Source organism: Entelurus aequoreus, linkage group LG11 (assembly GCF_033978785.1).
Source record: "Entelurus aequoreus isolate RoL-2023_Sb linkage group LG11, RoL_Eaeq_v1.1, whole genome shotgun sequence".
Classification (NCBI taxonomy): Eukaryota; Metazoa; Chordata; class Actinopteri; order Syngnathiformes; family Syngnathidae; genus Entelurus; species Entelurus aequoreus.
In genome coordinates this window covers 14,081,760-14,089,001 of record NC_084741.1, presented here as the reverse complement: position 1 = coordinate 14,089,001, position 7,242 = coordinate 14,081,760, and the positions used below count along the sequence as shown (strand labels likewise).

The following is a 7,242-nucleotide window of genomic DNA, read 5'->3' as shown; positions in this document are numbered from 1 at the left end:
GGATGGAAAGGATAATGCAGGTATAAAGTAAACCAAAAATGTACCATAGTAGCAATATAAAAAAAAATTTTAAAATTAAATGTATAAAATGTATTGTAAAATAATTCAGTGCATAAAACGTTGAGGTAAAATTAATTTGATGTATGAAATTTAGTGTAAAAAAAACAAAACAATTCAGTGCAAAAAAAACTATTCAGTGTGAAAAGAACCACTGTAAAAAAAATTCAGTGTTAAAAATAATCCAATGTGTAAAATTTAGTGTAAAAAATATTCAGTGTAAAAAAAAATGTAAATGTAAAAAAAATTGTGACAAAAGAATCACTGTAAAAAAAATTAAATCAAAAAAATTAAATTTATAAAATGTATTGTAAAAAAAAAAATTAGTGTCAAAAGAAATAAAAAAATAAAAATATTCAGTGTAAAAAATAATTCAATGTTTACAATTTAGTGTAAAAAAATTCAGTGAAAAAAAAATTAAGTGTAAAAAAATTGTGTCAAAAGAATCACTGTAAAAAAAAATCTAAAAAATGTAATGTATCAAATTTTGTGTCAAAAAATTAGGGCTGAATAAATTAATTGTAAAAAAAAATCAGTGTAATAAAATTCAGTGTAAAAAAATTATGGAAAAAAAAGTCAGCGCAAAAAAAACAAGTATAAAAAAGTACAGTGTCAATTTAACTAAATAACATTTTTGTGTCAATAAATTCAGTGTTAAAAAATAATTCAGTGCATAAAACGTTGAGGTAAAATGAATTCGATGTATGAAATTTATTGTAAAAAAAAAAAACAATGCAGTGCAAAAAAAACTATTCAGTGTGAAAAGAATCACTTTAAAAAAAAATTCAGTGTGAAAAATAAACCAATGTGTAAAATTTAGTGTAAAAAATATTCAGTGCAAGAATAAATTTAAATGTAAAAAAAAATGGTGTCAAAAGAATCACTGTAAAAAAAAATTAAATCAAAAAAATTAAATGTATAAAATGTATTGTAAAAAAAAAATGGTGTCAAAAGAAATAGAAAAATACAAATATTCAGTGTAAAAAATAATTCAATGTTTACAATTTAGTGTAAAAAATTCAGTGTAAAAAAAAAATATGGAAAAAAATTTCAGCGCAAAAAAAAAACAAGTATAAAAAAGTACAGTGTCAATTTAACTAAATAACATTTTTGTGTCAATAAATTCAGTATTAAAAAATAATTCAGTGCATAAAACTTCAGTGTAAAAATAATTCAGTTTCAATAGAATCAGTTTGAACAAATCCAGTGTAAAAATAATTAATTGTATTAAATGTAGTTGTAAAAACTATTCAGTGCAAAAATAATGTACAAAAAAAAAATCAGTGTAAAGAAATGTGTCAAAAGAATCACTCAGAAAAGAATCAGTGTAAAAATTGTTAAATGTATAAAATTTAGTGTAAAAAAAATCAGTGCAAAATAAATTCAAAAGAATCAGTGTAATTTCCCCGCAAGGGAAATTGTTCCACACAGTAGCTCAGTTACAAATGATGGAAAGGGTAAGGATTGATATAACTATATGAATTTCAGATCTATCTTGTTTGTTTTATGCCATTTTTGTCAAAGAAAACATTGGTTTTTGTATGGCAAACACACAAAATATGCTATAATTTCCTGAAAAAACAATTTCAAAGTGGAATACTTAAAGTAATAGGAGCTTTCAATAGGTCAATAAATCATAACAACATTGATTTTGATACATTATTATATTTTGAGCAATGACGGATTTACAGAATGTGTTATTAGAGGCAACATTGCAACTTTTTGCTCTTTTATTACACTTTTCTAAACTATTGGGTTTTGTTTAATAGTATTTTTAGAATGTGCCGTTGACCGTAAAAAAAAAAAAAAAATAAACTAGCTGTATGCCGCAAATGGACCCCGGGGCCGCACTTTGGACACCTCTGGTAAAGAGTCTCCAATGCAAGCCCTTGGAATGCGGGTGAAAGCCAAAGTACTCGGAGAAGACCCACACACGCACGCACCGAGAGAAAATGCAAACTCCACACCCAGATGTGAAAATGGAGATTCGAACCCAGATCTTTCAGATCCTACAGTATTCAATAAAAACTCTTTATGTGCATTTCACCATAGAAAATAAAATAAAAACACAAAAAGTGTCTATTGTTTTTCCCGCGTTAGTGCTATTATTTTTAGTTTCCACTTCCTGTTCTGCCAGAAAGCGCTGATCATGCACTCCTGCCTCTGATTAGTGATCAGGAGACTCACCTGCCTCTGATCACTCATCAGAGGGCTTTATTTGCCAGCCTCGCTTTTCAGCTATATATATATATATATATATATATATATATATATATATATATATATATATATATATATATATATATATTTATTTATTTATTTTATTATTTATTTTATTTATTTCTTTATATATATTTAATAAATGTTTATTTATTTATATATATATATATATTTAATGTTTATTTATTTATTTATATATATATATTGAATAAATATTTATTTATTTATATATATATATATATATATATATTTAATAAATATTTATTTATTTATATATATATATATTTTATTTATTTATATATATATATATATATATATATAATTGGCAATATTGTGATACAACGTTGAAACAACATGCTTTTTGACAACGTTTAATCAATGTTGGGTTCTGACGTTGATTTGACCATTGATATGCAGTCATTTCCCAACCAGTATTCTACAACACAACATTGAAACAACATGCTTTTTGACAACGTTTAATCAATGTTGGGTTTTGACATTGATTTGATTATTGAATTTGAGTCATTTCCTAACCAATATTCTACAACACAAATACAACGTTGAAACAACATGCTTTTTGACGACATTTATTCAATGTCAGGTTTCGACGTTGATTTGGCCGTTAAATTTTGGTCATTTCCCGACTAATATTGTACAACACAACGTTGAGACAACATGCTTTTTGACGTTGTTTAATCAATGTTGAGTTCTAATGTTGATTTGACCATTGAAATTTGGTCATTTCCCAACCAATATTCTACAACACAAATACAACGTTGAAACAACAAGCTTTTCGACAACGTTTAATCAATGTCAGGTTGTGCCGTTGATATGTCCGTTGAATTTTGGTCATTTCCCAATCAGTATTCTACAACACAAATACAACGTTGAAACAACATGCTTTTTGACAACCTTTAATCAATGTTGGGTTCTGACGTTGTTTTAATCATTGAAATGTGGTCATTTCCCAACCATTATCCTACAACACAAACACAACGTTGAAACAACATGCTTTTTACGCTTAATCAATGTTGAGTTTTGACGTTGATTCGACCGTTGAATTTTGGTCATTTCCCAACCAATATTCTACAACACAACGTTGAAACAACATGCTTTTTGACAACGTTTAATCAATGTTGGGTTTTGACATTGATTTGATTATTGAATTTGAGTCATTTCCTAACCAATATTCTACAACACAAATACAACGTTGAAACAACATGCTTTTTGACGACATTTATTCAATGTCAGGTTTCGACGTTGATTTGACCGTTAAATTTTGGTCATTTCCCGACTAATATTGTACAACACAACGTTGAGACAACATGCTTTTTGACGTTGTTTAATCAATGTTGGGTTTTAATGTTGATTTGACCGTTGAAATTTGGTCATTTCCCAACCAGTATTCTACAACACAACATTGAAACAACATGCTTTTTGACAACGTTAATTCAATGTTGGGTTCTGACATTGATTTGACCATTGAATTGTGGTCATTTCCCAACCAATATTCTACAACACAATGTTGAAACAACAAGCTTTTTGACGTTGTTTTATCAATGTTGAGTTCTAATGTTGATTTGACCATTGAAATGTGGTCATTTCCCAACCAATATTCTACAACACAAATACAACGTTGAAACAACATGCTTTTCGACAACGTTTAATCAATGTCAGGTTGTGCCGTTGATATGTCCGTTGAATTTTGGTCATTTCCCAATCAGTATTCTACAACACAAATACAACGTTGAAACAACATGCTTTTTGACAACCTTTAATCAATGTTGGGTTCTGACGTTGTTTTAATCATTGAAATGTGGTCATTTCCCAACCATTATCCTACAACACAAACACAACGTTGAAACAACATGCTTTTTGACGCTTAATCAATGTTGAGTTTTGACGTTGATTTGACCGTTGAATTTTGGTCATTTCCCAACCAATATTCTACAACACAACGTCGAAACATGCTTTTTGACAACGTTTAATCAATGTTGGGTTCTAATGTTGATTTGACCATTGAAATGTGGTCATTTCCCAACCAATATTCTACAACACAACGTTGAAACAACATGCTTTTTGACAACGTTTAATCAATGTTGGGTTCTGACGTTGTTTTAATCATTGAAATGTGGTCATTTCCCAACCGTTATCCTACAACACAAACACAACGTTGAAACAACATGCTTTTTGACAACCTTTAATCAATGTTGGGTTCTGACGTTGTTTTAATCATTGAAATGTGGTCATTTCCCAACCATTATCCTACAACACAAACACAACGTTGAAACAACATGCTTTTTGACGCTTAATCAATGTTGAGTTTTGACGTTGATTTGACCGTTGAATTTTGGTCATTTCCCAACCAATATTCTACAACACAACGTCTAAACATGCTTTTTGACAACGTTTAATCAATGTTGGGTTCTAATGTTGATTTGACCATTGAAATGTGGTCATTTCCCAACCAATATACTACAACACAACGTTGAAACAACATGCTTTTTGACAACGTTTAATCAATGTTGGGTTCTGACGTTGTTTTAATCATTGAAATGTGGTCATTTCCCAACCGTTATCCTACAACACAAACACAACGTTGAAACAACATGCTTTTTGACGCTTAATCAATGTTGAGTTTTGACGTTGATTTGACCGTTGAATTTTGGTCATTTCCCAACCAATATTCTACAACACAACGTTGAAACAACATGCTTTTTGACAACGTTTAATCAATGTTGGGTTGTAATGTTGATTTGACCATTGAAATGTGGTCATTTCCCAACCAATATTCTACAACACAACGTTGAAACAACATGCTTTTTGACAGCGTTTAATCAATGTTGGGTTCTGACGTTGTTTTAATCATTGAAATGTGGTCATTTCCCAACCATTATCCTACAACACAAACACAACGTTGAAACAACATGCTTTTTGACGCTTAATCAATGTTGAGTTTTGACGTTGATTTGACCGTTGAATTTTGGTCATTTCCCAACCAATATTCTACAACACAACGTTGAAACAACATGCTTTTTGACAACGTTTAATCAATGTTGGGTTCTAATGTTGATTTGACCATTGAAATGTGGTCATCTCCCAACCAATATTCTACAACACAACGTTGAAACAACATGCTTTTTGACAACGTTTAATCAATGTTGGGTTCTGACGTTGATTTGACTGTTGAATTTTGGTCATTTCCCGACCAATATTCTACAACCCGTTGAAACAACATGCTCTTTGACAACGTTTAATCAACGTTAGGTTTTGACGTTGATTTGACCATTGAATTGTGGTCATTTCCCAACCAACAAGGTTGATCCAACGTTACAAAAACAAGTATTTTGCAACGATGTTTAGAAGTCAGTTTTAAAGGACAAGTACGTATAATCAACGCTACATTTGTGACCAGCCCTGAACGTTCATCGACATGCATACATCAGCAAGGTGCGTCAAGCGCCTTGCCCAAGGACACAACGGCCGGATTGCGACCGGGGGGGGGACCCTGCAGTTTGCACCGCCGCCGCCTCATCAACAACACCGCCGTGTTTGAGTAGTCGGAGAATACGACCCAAATGTGTTCCAATCGGCGTGTTAAAGAGGCTTTGGCAAACACTGGCATGAATCGAGGCGCCTGTGCGGTCCGAGCCAGCGAAAGGTGAGCGGAGAGTGTTGCGCCGCGCCGCTGAGAGAGGCTTGTGTGAGTAAAGTTTGTCTGGCCGTGTCACCGGTTCCCTTCCTCGGAGGCCGCAGCCCAAGTGTCTCGCTGGCTCTCTGCTCCGAGCTGCTTCAACACACTCATCGCTGATGTCATGGGTAATGTAATGGGCATATGAAGGCCACACACACACACACACACACACACACAAGATGCACACAAACATTGTTGCCCCCGCGCGCGCAAGCTACACAGACACCGCATTTATTCAGCCACATGGCCGTAATTACACACGCGTACAGCATGCACACCCTTTTACACCAAGCCTGGATTCCCCCTTTTCCTCCCACGCGCTAACGTGCGAATAAAAAACATGCGCTCTGGTGCACACACACGTCGCCGACTTCAAAGTGGACCCCCCCTTAACTAGTCGACTAAACCAGGGGTGTCCAAAGTCAGGCTCCAACTTTGTTGCTCCAAAAAAAAAAAATAGGAAAGAACAAACAGAAACACAAAAATACGGAAGGATAATACGTGGCTTTGTTACGAAAGCAATTTTTAGACACTGAATTTATGTAACTGAAATTTTTGCCAGTGGAATTTTCGCAAAATGAATTAAAAAAAAAAAAAAAAAAGTTAACATCAAATAATGCTGACAATTTAATTGAATACAATTTTTGTGTCAATAAATGTATTAAAAAAAATTCAGTGCATAAAACGTCAGGGTAAAATGAATTCGATGTATGAAATTTTGTGTAAAAAAAAAAACAATTCAGTGCAAAAAAAAACTATTTAGTGTGAAAAATAATTCTGTGCAAAAAAAAATGTAAACGTAAAAAAAATTGTGTCAAAAGAATCACTGTAAAAAAAATGTAATCAAAAAAATTAAATGTATAAAATGTATTGTAAAAAAAAATTAGTGTCAAAAGAATCAGTGTTAAAATATTCAGTGTAAAAAATTATTCAATGTATAAAATTTAGTGTAAAAAAATTCAGTGCAAAAAATAAAATTAAGTGTAAAAATATTGTGTCAAAAGAATCACTGTAAAAAAAATTGAATCAAAAAAATTAAATGTATAAAATGTATTGTCAGATTATTCAGTGCATAAAACGTTGAAGTAAAATTAATTCGATGTATGAAATTTAGTGTGGAAAAAAAAACAATTCAGTGCAAAAAATACAATTTAGTGTGAAAAGAATCACTGAAAAAAAAAATGTATTAAAAAATGTAATGTATAAAATGTATTGTAAAAAAATCAGTGTCAAAAGAATCACTGTAAAAATAATTCAGTGTAAAAAATAAT

General features: G+C 31.5%; 1 protein-coding gene across 2 annotated transcripts in view; it reads left to right on the top strand.

Annotated features, from left to right (window-relative positions):
• The window catches only part of il11a (interleukin 11a), a 69,032-nt gene that overhangs the window by 513 nt on the left and 61,277 nt on the right, over positions 1-7,242 (top strand). The window lies entirely within an intron of this gene.